At 36.6% G+C, this 14039-nt stretch overlaps 1 protein-coding gene across 2 annotated transcripts in view; it reads right to left on the bottom strand.

The window, feature by feature from the left end:
- ARHGEF3 (Rho guanine nucleotide exchange factor 3) overlaps positions 1-14039 on the bottom strand; it is a 137325-nt gene that overhangs the window by 66967 nt on the left and 56319 nt on the right. The window lies entirely within an intron of this gene.

Raw genomic sequence — 14039 nt, 5'->3', positions numbered from 1 at the left:
AATGCCATACTGCAGCGTTGTATGAAATAGATTAAATATAAAATACTGTGATTATATCAGGCTATAAGCAATGGAAATGCCATCTGCTATCTCACTGCAGAGTATTTCTTTATAAGAATTTGAATGTACTCAAAACAAACTAAATTGAAAAATGTTATGACACCGTTTGCCTTGCTGGCAAAAAAGGACAGTTTGCAATGCATCAGTAATTCCCCTTTTCTGCACAATATTTGTAGACATTAAAAAAGGTGTACATGTCTGCAGGAAAAAAGCATATCAGTAACATATCTATTCTGAATACAGATGTGTCTATGTTTTCTGACTGACCACACAGATGCATTACATGCATCTGAATAAGGACCTCTAGACTGAAAAATGTTTTCTATCACGCTTGGGGTTTGTCTTTTGAAATACATACACCCCCACACGCCCTAAAAAACAAACCAAACCAAAGAACCAACACCCCTAACTCCCCCGAGCATGATGACTGGGTGTAAAACAGGTTTGAATCTCGATCCACGTTTGGGACACCGTTCCCCTAAAAGGCTGTGATTACATCCACCGTTAGAGACAGAACACCTCCTGGTCTTCACACAGAGGGAAGAGTTATTCTCAATAATTATCACACAGGAGATGAGAAAGTAAGATAACCAATTGTATATTAAAGCAATGATTTAATTAAAGGAATTAGAGCAATAAGACATTGTTATAGGAAGGCTGGATTAATATCCTCTCTCCATCACAGGGTTTTAGTTATCAATACCAGAGATTTATATTTTACCACCTGGGAGATGAAAAGCAAACACGCACAAAAATACCTAAATAAAAAAACCCATCCTGTGACGGGAAAGGAAATGCTTTTCAGAAGAATCGCTGACTTTTGCTAAATCATCTATCCATTCTAATTGCTTAGAAATGTATCTGCACACAGACTGGCATCAAAATAAATAATAGTTCAAGAAGCTGTATTTGCATAGGCACATAAAATCCTTAAACTTTCTAAGTAATATACTCATTTCAAAACAAAACACAACACAACTTTTAAGCCCTTTTTTTATACAGAAATCCATTTAACAGATGAGGACGCATTCATTCTACCAAAACAGACTTTATTCACCCACCCCCAAAACAAAAAGTCCCAAATTAAGGAAAATTAAAAACCATTTAATCATTCTGTACGTGAAATTGTTTTCATATGAAAATATCTAAAAAACTTAAGTCTTTCCAGAACATACATCTGGGCACACTTGAACACTGCTAACTGGAAGAACGCAACTTTGTAAAAAACTCAGTTCTACTATATGATTTAAATAAATATAAGTAGAGGTGCATATATATACACACTCTTATATAAAAATATATATGTGTATAAATAAATATGTATATAGAAATATATACATGTATATATGGTGTATGTTTTTTTTTTTAAAAAAGGGAAAAAATAAGGCAAACATACCACAACATGTTCTACTACGGTTCCTTTGACTGTCCTATTAAGATTTTGAGGGAGGAAAATACACAACGAGCTAAAAAATATTCGGGTAAACATTGTTAGGTCTAAGTTAAGGAAACGGTTTTCCATACCAGCAATAATTCAAAGCTTCTTTAAAAGGATTGCTAGGTGGCAAAATGCAAGTTAACACACTTTTTCCGAAGTTCAGTAATGACAGCAATTCTGAACTCTCAATCCCAATTCTCACAACATCACCACACACTGTATTTAAAAGGAAAATATGTAAAAAGGTATGAATGTAAACATATTTTATGCCTGGTCCATATATGATTTCCTAATCAATTGCCTGTTTTTATGAAAGTTGAAAAAAAAAAATATATATATATATATAAAAAAATTGAATCAAAACATAAATCCTCCTAAACTAAAAAAACCCTAAATTTGCAATTCTACAGAAGAGGGAAAACTATTTAGCCAACAAAATTTTTTATCACTTTTACTGATGAGGAAAATGCAGGAAGGGATTCACTATTCTGGGTTTTATGATCCTCTCCACTTTATGGTATACTACTATCAAGGACAACACAAATCTCTATCAGACTGAGTTAAAAACCAAAACCAACCAAAGTAAAACAGTCAGAAAAGATCAAGTATAGTCAAAAATAAAATCCAAAAGGAATTCATGTTGAATGGGGGGAGAAAACATACCAAATACTTAATGAAAAGTCCAACATCATAGGCCAGGAAAGGTTCAAGCCAAACTCCAAAGGGCCAACACTGTCTGCATGAAAAGCAGATCTACTATATGATTTCTTATAGTTTAAAAAAGCAATCAGTATCTCCTCAGCCAGCCGAGAGCTCTCTCAAACTTCCTATCAAAAGCCTGATGATAGCCTTCTGCACTAGGAATCACAGCCAGTGTTTAAGCAGCTGGGAATAAGGCAGGAACACATCATCACTTCCACGTGAGTTTCTATTTGCACTGGTTTTATACAACATTCCTTCGAAAACATCCGGTTAAGTTTATAAATTCTCTTGATATGTAAATAATTTTTATCAGCAAAATCCATGCATATATATATTCAAATATACTACTGATTCTAAGCACCCTTCTAAGTCTTAAATACCTACCATGTACAGAAGCTAGTAAGTTCAAAAGAATATTCAGACACAATTTTCATCTTTTTTCCTTTGTAGTTTGTCAGGACTTCAACACCCATATGTAACACATTGATCTGTCTCTTAAAAAGCCCTGAAAAATCCATCTTGCCAAGACCAAATCTATTCCTTTAATTACCCAGAACCTCAACCTGCTGTTGTTTCTGTGTTATAAGATCTGTCTCACACTTCCACAGTTTCCATTTGCAATCGCATTCCAATGTTATCAAAGGTATCAAGCTGCCAGTCAGCTGTATCACAGAGTATGGGGGATTCACAATCAGGACAAAGTCCACTGATGAGGCACAAATCATACAAAACAGATGTGAATAGTGAGGTAGGATGAAAGAAATAATGACAAACTGGACTGGGAGGGATGTATTTAAATTCTCTGGACCAGTTAAGAATTCCAGAAGTTTCACAGGTCCAGAAAACTTTTTAAAAAGTTAAAATATTTCACATTAGAAGGTAAGCATATAGGTCTTCCTAATACAACGGGAGGGGATTCTCACTAAATGCTTCAACATTTTTCTCACCTGCTGTTACCAGTTAAAAAAAATATGCCTTAGATCCAGCTTAAATTAGGTATAAAATTACAAGGCAAAAGATTAATAACCTTCTATCTTAAGGTTAGTTGAATAATCACTAATTTAACATTTCCTGGCACAGATGGTGGGATATAACATCACATTGCAGGCTTCGGAAGTGAACTAGAAGGGGCAGTGGTGGTGTCACATTGCTGAGCTTGAAGCCAGAACACTCGGGACACTGAAACAAGAATAAGCCTCATGTAGGATTACCTATTTTCCACCTTATCATGTTACTGTTGCACTGTCATTCAAGTGTCTAAGATGAAATAAAGGTACAGATGCCAAACAAACCCAACTTTGGCCTGGCTGATCCAATGCACAGTTCTAGGAAGAAGTCTGTATAGAGGGAGGCTGTGTCATATTAATCACATAAGCATCTCTGCAATAACCAGCCAGAAACTTTTGAATTTCCCCTTGAATATGGCGTTCCTCATAAGTTTGGTTCAGAGATAACCAGTTAGTTTCCCATACAAGTGACAATTCATTCCCTGGTTTAAGGTCATTCGCAGGAAGAAATTGACCTCGTCATCTTTTCAGGCCAGCCCTCTTTTCACTTTACCAGAGTCTACCACTCACCTGCACACCAGTACCATTATTCCTCCCTGCTCATCTTTCACTTCCATGGCTGTACTACCTACACTTCTAAGAGCCTGAAAGGAATGGGAAGACGACAGCATCTTAAAGCAGGTTTCCCAGAGCACAGTGCCTTTTTTTTTTTTTTTTTTTTTTTTTTTTTTTGCTGAATTATTTCGGGACCATAACTTCAGAATACTGAATTCTAATACAAAAGTTTGAACAGGAACAGAACTTGTTACACTGTATTCCAATATAATAGTTATTTATGTGATGTTGACAAAAATAACTCGCTTAAGCTCTAAAGAGAGCCAAAAATTCCTTAGTTTTATAATAAAACCGGTTCCCATGTATATTTCCGCTGCCCTCTACTGTTCAGAATACCAAAGATGTTTCAGGTTTCTTTTCCTCAAGAGTGACATGAAAATCTAAACAAAAGCTTTATTCCTTTTGGAGGGAGAAACAGTCAGCGATAACCCGACTGCACAGTTTGCACAAGTCTGGGACAAAGCTCTGCCGGTTCTGTTTCCCACCCAGCACCCGTTCAGCTGGCAGGCTCTTTGTACACTGGTGTTAGTAACAGAAGTTGTTTGTTCCTAATGTCCCAACAAAACAAACACATGAAAAAAGACCCTGCTCCGTTACAGCACAGCAGAAAACTCTGACATGGAGGTGAGGTCATCTATGACACTTAAGACTTTGCCACTGAAAGTATCTAAGCGCTTCTGAGAAGTCACTCACATCTCTGCCGGACAAAATGGCAGCTCCCTTTTGCCTTTCTCTGAACACAGAGAGTAAGCTTTATTTCTGCAGTGCTTATTGTGATGGATTTGAGATTTTCCGGTCAATGTAACATAAAATGAACACTGAAGTGAACAATGAAATGAAAGTTATATTCAATGTGTTTAACATTCACAACAGGAAATGGGTGTGCATGTACGGGATGCTGTAAGGACAAGGATCAGCAGAGCTTTGTTTGAGGACTGGTATTTATTCTATCTTTATTTAACCTTCTTCCTTCCCCTTTTCAGAAGACGGGGAAGACTATCAGTCACTGGAATCTGGCAGACAGCTAAACATGCTGAAGCTTTTTCACAGTTTACTATAAAGTCTGAATCAAATTCAGATAAGTTACTTTTTTTTTTTTCTCTGTAGGAGTTCTTTGTTATATGAGTGAACAGCAGTCTCTGATCCTTTCTCAGAACTTCAAGACTGCTACATAAATTACGCTTTTGATTAACACAATATTTAAGGATTCTAAATTCAGCTGGCATATAAATAAAAACTAAGATGCAATCTAAAAAAGCCCTTACATTTCTGTTCTTCTTACAAACACATTTCAGCTGAGATCTGTCAGATGCAGTTCTTTGTGCCCTCAGGTAATACCATCAGTCAACAGGCGAACAACCCCAGGATTCCTTTGCCTTTGGCAGCTGGCATGATGAAGCTGTGGTTCGTAGCCTTGTATGTTTGTGTTGAGGCAGTTTATTATAGGTCTAGTTGTAAAAGCAAGAATAATCAAAGTTAGGCTATTTTAATGCTCTAAACCTACCCTTCAAGGTTTTGTGCAGTGAAAAGCACTGGGGCTTCCTCTCACTGGACAACAATGACCTATACTTGCTGCAGTTGAGCTGTCAACCACCTCTTCTGGTTCCAAAACCGCTACATCTGTGTAGGTAAGAGGTAAGCCTTTTTCTTGAAACAAAAATCACAATGAAATTTTCTCACTTGAAAAGCATCTTCATTCCAATGACACTTTATTGTTGGTTTTATTATATTATTTATTTTTAAGGTTTGGGGGTTTTACTATTTGTTTGTTTTTAAGAGTATCAGGAATCCAAGGGAGCTTCTCATTGTAAAAAAGAGCTTGGATTGCTGATGCTGTGGCACAACACTGGAATCACACAGAGCAGAATGAAACAATTTCCAGAAACTGGTCTGGAGGTCTCCACTTGGCATTCAGTTGGCTTACACTTGCATTAATTGCAATAATCCCTTGTCATTCTAATACTCTACTGCTAGTCTGCTTTCCCCCAGTCTCCTGCATTTCACATCATCATGCTGCTGTACCTTTAAAACCACAGTCAGGTTCCTGAATATGGCTTTTGATCTAAGGGCCTCGAGTGCTGCTCTTCAGCATCACACAGAATAGTAAAATGGCTGCATGCAAAATGGATTCTTCTGCAGATAACAATACTATTTTTACAAAAAATACGTTGCTCTATCTGGTTTTGGTTCTATATATATATAAACACACACACACAAACACTTTAGCTCTATTTCTCAGGAAACAGGGCTTATGGGATATTGGTCAATATACCTGTGACTTCTGATTCTTGAATTATTTTATTTTTGTAAAACTTGTTGCCTACTTTCAACCAAAATTGACAAAGAGATGAAGATCTCAATCATTTTGGACAAAGAGTATAGAATAGGAGACAGTTTGCTCTCACAAGATTTCAAAGTGAGCTCGGCAATATTAGTAGACACTTAAGAATCTGTGATTTTACTTCACAAACATGCTCCTCCCTGGTGTTGCATGAACACTATGACATTTATTAGATTTCTTCTGCTATAAATTTTCCAGTGAAGGATACCTAAAATACACACCCACAGCAAATATGCATATTAAGTACATCCAAAAAGACCACACCAATTTAACAGTATGACAGTCAGTAATCAGACTTCTGCAATTTTGAATTACCTTTCTTAAACATGATTTAACTCAGAATTGCATAAAGCATTTAAGAAAACATCTTTAAAACATTCTGTGCAATGAATTTATCACAGAACATCTCTCTCACTATTGAAAATTGTCACATGGAGCACAAAAAAAAAAAAAAATATCCCAATTAACAATCTAGTCTTAAGCTTCAGTATACTTAAGCCATATTCTCCCAGCAAATCCAAGAGATACAGGCCCTTGAACATACACCTGACTTGCTTGCTTCACACTACAGGCCCCCATCTTTATCACGTTTCTAAGAACTTCAAAGTATGGTTTTATCCAACATATATGCAAATATTTTGAAATAACTTTGCTTCTTAAATAAAGTGCTCTAGTTTTCCAACAAGTGGACAGAGGCTACAAAATGGGACTAGAGCTGCAAAGTTAAGAGATCAGACTTATGTACCTGTGACCCTAATGTGCTACTGTGCTACTCTTATTCGCTTATTATTAACAGCCCAAAACCCAAATCACACACAAATCATCAAGAACAATCAAGTATTAAATGCTAACCACTGCAACATGTAAAACAGGTCAAAGTGTACAATGCAGCTCTTTCTAAATTACACTGAAAAGTTTGAAATGACAGATATTATAACATAATTGTATACTCTGTTATATTGTTTAATTAACATCACAACCAGGAAGTGTTTCCCCAAAAAATATTTAACCTAGACCCCCCTTGCTATGAAGTAAGCCCCCTTATTCCAGTGCTGCCCTTGGTGCTTGTTCTCTGTATTTGCCAACTCTGAAACTGCTCCCACACAGAGACAAATGTGTAATTGTATCTCACATCAAGTCTTATTTTCCTACACACAACATCCGCTTCATCTTTTAAACTTTCTTCATAGACTGTATTTTCCACAGTTATTATCAGTCTTGCTACTTTTCTGTTCACATCTTTCCAAACTGTAATGTCTAAAACTGCACCGTTTTCCAGGTGCCATCACATACACATGCTGCAGAGCAGAATCATTATGCACTGTAAATAAACTGTAAATAGGATCTGTTACAGCTTTCACTTTGACAGCGGAGTTGTTCATATAGCTATAAATGTTCCCATTTAAATCTAGCATCAGCCACAATCTTCATTTTTACACCAGGAGACAAAGATGTTTACACATGTATGATAAAAAAGCAAAACCAAAACCATAAAATCACCATCCTGCAGCAATAAACTACCAATACACAGAGAAAAATAAACCATCACCCATCCCATTGGGAATAGCCAAGTATGTTATCTAAACTTTTAACAAACTTCTTTCCTCACAGAAGGAAACATTTCTGCTAAGCAACATTTTGGTTTCATTAATACCAGTTTTAAATTCTGGCATGCCTGCAAACAGTATCTGTGCAATTTCAATTTACTGCAATGCCACACATGCCAACAAAAGGAACACGATCCCAAACTTACACTTACCTGATGATGCACAAAAAAGCAACACCACACCATGAGGTACTTCGTATTATACTCAGATTTTAGGAGGTCTCTTAATATTCAGCGTGACAGTGAAAAGTCTTTGCTCCAAAGGAGTCCCTAAGTCTCTCCTTCACTTTTCGGCAGGAACTCCTCCCCATGCAGCCACACAGTTTGCTCTCGCTTCCTGTCATGTAGCGTACTACAAGTGTCACAAGCTGAGTGGTATGTATTGTGTCTATCTCTGTTGTGGTTTTTCCTCACAGATTGCTTAGAATAATGTTTTGAACTGACAAAAGTGTTCTAAAAATTGCTAACAAGTGTATGGCACCAGCATCACAAAGGTAGACATCATTAATGTGATTTTAAAGTAATAGGTAGGTCTTTGGGGGGTTTGAGACTCAGTAACTCTAAGAGAGTCCATCTGCTACCTGTGCAATTCTTTTACAGCAGCAACGGGCTTTAAACTCAAGGGAAGACAACTATCTGCAAATGTAGATGCCTCAGAAAACAAAACCAGCTGGTAGACACTGGGTAGAACTTTTCAAGATGTAGTTCACATAAGACTTTCAGTATTTCAGAAATGAAGATATCTGCTAAATGGAGTTCCTAAATTAACAGGGGCACAATGACAAGAACTCAGTACAGAATGCTTCAGAATCAGCCCTTGATCAAGGCCCAAAGATGAGCTTGGCAGAGCACCCAAATTCTGCATGTGAGGACATGTCAAGGAAGCACAAAGCTCAATTTTATCCATGGTAGTTCAAGATAACTGATGAAAGATACTAAATTTTTGCTGACTCTTCACCAGTGGAGATAAACAAGACTTTAGCAGCTGCATTCTATGAAACCTGGTGAATCTTTGTTTCACTGAAGTCTGAAAAGCTATATACCTTAATCATCAAGAAAGAATTAAACTTGAAGTTACTGCTGCCTTTAAAACATCAAATAAGCCTGTCGCTACCTCAATGACACTGGCCACCAATGTGACTGAGAACCTGTAGTCAGTAAACTTACAGGATTAGGTTCCAGACTTGTAATCCAAACTGCTAAATATAATGCCTCCTTGAGAGCTCTTATATTTGCATGCAAAATCATTCTTTGGACAAGAACAACCAAGAGAGACCGACCTGCTAATAACGAGAGTCTTCAGTGGTCTCTCTTAAACTACTAGCTAGACCACTAGCACCTTCTAGTACGTATTTTCCTTTAATGTATAGTTAAATGCCTCATTTGGCCATCCTATCAAGTTACATTACTTCAAGGTAAGAAAAACTAAGTTTCATCAGGTGTTCATCTGTAAGTTATCAAAATACATAATTAAATGAAAATTTGTATTTGCATATGATTCATATATACCAGTTTCAATGTGCATTTGAGCAGCCCTCTTCAAAATCTAGACACACATAGATATAAACCTCCCTTAGCCAAAGTTAGCTAGAAAACAGTGTAGAATACTGACCCTGAAAAATGGAATCCATAACCACCACAAGGGATTGAAACACTGCTTTATACAGCGAGAAAAAAGTGTGATTTTAAATGGCTTTCCATCACCTTTCCTGCATCACAAACTGAAATAACTGTGTTGGGCAAGTGAAACTTGTCCTCAGAAGCTAGTAAAAAGGAACTATTGAGAGATATATGAGAATTTTATTATTTTTTTTTTTTAAAAGCATATGTGGACTCTAATGTAAAGAACAAGTGCAAATACAGGGAAAAGTAAAACCCTGGAACTTTTCTGATCCTTTGTACACAAACTGCAAATATAGAGGAAAAATTTATTGAGTGCTTACCTTTCAAAATATCTTCTACAGATTTGTAAGCTAGCATTATTTGGTTTAGAAAACTTATTGATTAGTTATATCAGAAGACTGAATATGCTCCTACTACCATTCCAAACAGACTTTTTCGTTTAAGACTTAAGGAATAATCATGTGAAAAGTTCAGGCAAGTAGCCATAATGGACAAAGAGAAACAGGTGAACATATCAGTCAACTGTTTCATTTTAACATACAAAAAAACCCCAAGCTTTCAGTATATTAAACAGAAAATGAATACATTTTTGTATACACACACAGAGATAACTACTTCATATACACTACATCCTTACACCTCACTGTTGATCTGTCCCTATCCTGTTCAATCTTATGTTGCTCAGATCTACCAACACTGAGGTGTTCTGCAAAATTCTGCACAGTTCCAGTAGGCAAGAATATCAAGTCACATTTGAATTTGGGTAGCAAGCTAACAGTAATTTGAACTTTATTTTTAAAGAAAACAGGCCCTTAGTGAGCTTGTGCAATCTTTTGTCAGTTCAAGACTCAATTTGAACAAAAAGTTTCTGCTGAGCTTGGTGGAAAAAGATAAAAGGTGAAACTGATACCAGCCAGCAACCAATTCCTTTGACAAGGGCCATGACATCTCTCTGCAGACAGAAAATACAAATTGGAAAAAATCTTCAGGAAGCAGACATTTTAGACCAAGACTTTAAAAAAATCTAGTGTTTCCCTAGCACTTGCACTATTTCTTAGGTCACCTACAACCTTCTGCCTCAGTAGCCACTGGAATTTAAGAATCCTAAAGGCAGATACCACAGATTTCAGCCTAGTGTCAGGCGTGAGATTGGTCAACCAGACTTTTTCTTGTCCATCTAGTAAACAATGTTTACAACAGCCTGCCCCTGCTACCTGTAGCAATCATCACAGATTAACAGGATGGCAAACCCTGCTAACCTCTGAGTAAATAAAACATGGTATTTGTGGTTTTTCCCTGCAGCTTTGCATCAGTCAGTTCCAAGTGTACTCTGCACTTCGTTGGCAACATCATCAATGGCATCCACCTGAAAGAAAGCGCAGCTTGAATTCGCGTATATTGCAAACACCCACAATAAGTGCTAAGGAAGGAAATCTAAGACATCGTATCTAAAATCTAGGCAGCAACTGCCTCAAAAGATTGAGGTCAAGAAATCATAATTGACAAACATAATACATAACTGACAGATACATAAATATATAAAAACATGAAAGCTGTTCCATTGGTCTCTGTGCAGCTACAGCTCTGCTGCCAAGCCCAATGCAGCAGCAACATAAAATGAAACAAGACAGCACTATGAACACAGAATCAAATAGCCAGAAACATCCACAAAACTGTGGGTACTGGGAATGAAATTTTACTAAAACTTTGGTTTACAGAAACAGAGAAGGAACACAGGGTATTAATGATTTAAATTCAAAAAAATAAATCACAACAGTTTGAGAACCTTTCCTGCCTTAACATTCTTACTTGTAAAATGCCCAAAGCACTGGGGTGGCATAAGGTTGGAGTTTGTCAAATGTCTGTAACAACAAGCACATGGTAAGTCTTTATTCAGGCAGTATTCAGTCAGTTTCCAAGTATCTCTTGTGCTGTTGATCTTGTCAAAATGATAGCAAAGTGCAAGCAAAACTACTTAAGCAGTTTCACTGTTGCTTTCCTCTCTAGAGTTCTTAAAAGGAAATTAAAAAAATGAAATAAATAGTCCTGCTTTCAGGGCAGTATCCTACTGCTGCAACTAGGATTTTTAACTGCACAATGACAGGGAACATACACACCTGAAGTACTGTGATAGGAAGACATGTAACATTCCATTTTTCCATATCCAGAAACCTAAACAACTTCAATGCAGGCTCACATGCAGCCACCAGGCCATTCAAAAAACCTGCAGCTCTCTTCCTCTTTTCAAAAACTGTCTTGTAAAGGGGCTGACTTCAAACTTTGTGTAGCAGTCAACCCATTCTTCAGTTTACCTACCGGTAATAGAGGAAAGTTTCCTCAAGATTGGGATTTGATACACATTTACTATTGGATATTAAGTTGAAAAAAAGGTTGTTGAAAAAATAGCAACCTAAATATTCCTTAAAAAAAAAAAAAAAACAAACCAAAACTTAAGTTTTAATCCATCTCTGGGTGACAGTAACACGAGGAAAGCAACTTACTTGAAGAATTAAGCTATAAGGGGGCTCAAGTTTTTATGCAAATAAAAGGTTTTGCATTTTTTGGCTAAATATTACAACAACAAAAGAACATAAGAATTTAAACAGGAGAAAATACAAAATCTTGCATGATAATAATCCTTAAGAGATGACATACTGGTTTCAGTTCTGCTTCTGTCCACCCTACAAGAGATACTTTCAGGACACCTACTGACATCACCTCTTGGATTGCCTCTGACTGTATTTTATCTAACTGCAATAATGCCTCACAGGCTCTAACGCTGGCCTCTACCTAATTGGCATGTGCTAAGTGGCCTGGCTGTGTCAACTAATTCCTAATTCTGTGATTACAATCAAGCAGGAATCCAGAGGCTTGACCTGGCTCCTTCTAAGAGCTGGGAGAGATGTTCACTGGCAGCAAATTCTCTGCAAGACTTCCAAACATACCCATCCCATCCTCCATAGTACAAGCTATCTTGAGTTTGTCATTTCTCACACACACTCCCAGGATAATGATTTGGAAAACTCTAAGGTGATGCTTCCCAGAATATGAAAGATTCTCACAAGTTTCTGAAGACATGGAGAAGAGAACCATTTCTATTATTGCTTATATGACAGTAGTAGCCCAGAAACAAGTGTCGCACAAAACTGCAGTGATTCTCCTCTCCTGTCGTCTTCTAGTATCCTTCCAGACAGGGCATGAAATCGATCTTTTTAGGACCCGTATAACTAACCTTATTTTATTACTTTTTCACAAGACTACTGGTCTGCTTTGGACTGGAAGTGTCCAAGAAGACACAGCGATTGTTGAAACTTAAGACTGCTTCTTCTGAGGATATTTAAGGTTGCAAATCACTGAAAACTTGAAACAGTGCTTGGAAAAGAAATAAGCTTTCCAAATTCAGCGGGGAGCCTGCTTGCACAGACAGATTGAAACTGTTTTCTCATTGTGCATTATGTGCGTTTTAAGGATGCTACTTTTAACTCTCTCTGAAAAGCTTTACAATTAACCACAATTTAGATACACACAGCCTGAGTGTACAGTTTTTCCATCAAAACCAACGTAATAAATATTTTTAAATGAGTATTTTACAGAGTTTTAGAAAGCTACCTCAAATCATGGTAGGATCATGTTATAGGCAATGCTTCATACATCTTTCATTAGATTTAACATCCCATATCAAAACGTATAGCAGAATCCAGGAATTATGAAATCTATCATCAGGAGTGGAATTTAAGAGCATCAACAGATCTGATTTTACTTAAATAATATTAAATTACATTTTAAAAATAAATGTTATAGTATGTTCTTACAAATGTTTAGATTATAAATTCTTTAGAGAAAGAATAGCTTATTATTGTGTTAGGTGGTATCTAGCAAAATGAAGACCTTGTTTTCTGGTTGCTACTGTAATAACAAAATTTGTTTCTAGGCTGCTGTAAATAAGACACATCATTATATTGCTCTTATTATGCATTTGTGTCAGATTTTAAAAGATGGCCATAATTTTAAATTGCTGTGTACATTCCAACCACAGAAAATAGCATCAGATTTCAAGAAGAATCTTGTTCTTATGTTTAGTTTAAAAATAATTAGGACTCATTCTAAGACTAAGATGCCTCAGAGAAAATCGTCTGTGGAAGCACTTTCACATTTGGGATGAACAGCAGTCTTCACAGAGAGTACCAATAAACCTACTTGAAATGCTTCTTCCAATTGAAAACATCAGGAGGAACTCAAATTTCCTCCTCTTTTCCCATCAGCTCTTGAGGACTGTTTATAAGCTCTTTCAGAAGTTCAGAAGTTTTCAGAAGGTTTTACTTCCCTCCTGGTCCTTAAAACATTTTGTTTAGCTTTCTGTCACAACTTGACAACCTAAATCAGAATCCGTGGAACTGAGACAGAGAGGCAGATGTTTGAATAAAACCTCTAGTACAGAACAGATGATTTCCCAGCTGTTCTGCAAATAATGCTTTCGCAACCTTTTTCAAATGTGTAGCCCATTTATTTACTTTTTATTTAAAACTTACTCCATAGTTTTAAATAGTACTATCTAAGCACTGCCAAATTGGAAACTTGTACAATCAACTTAGACTGACCAGTGAGTTTTTACAGTTTGAGTACTAGGAAATTAGACAACAGACCATC

Source organism: Athene cunicularia, assembly GCF_003259725.1.
Source record: "Athene cunicularia isolate RWA chromosome 12 unlocalized genomic scaffold, athCun1 chr12_part1, whole genome shotgun sequence".
Taxonomy (NCBI): Eukaryota; Metazoa; Chordata; class Aves; order Strigiformes; family Strigidae; genus Athene; species Athene cunicularia.
The sequence above is the reverse complement of the archived record's forward strand: the minus strand, read 5'-3'. Positions and strand labels throughout refer to the sequence as shown.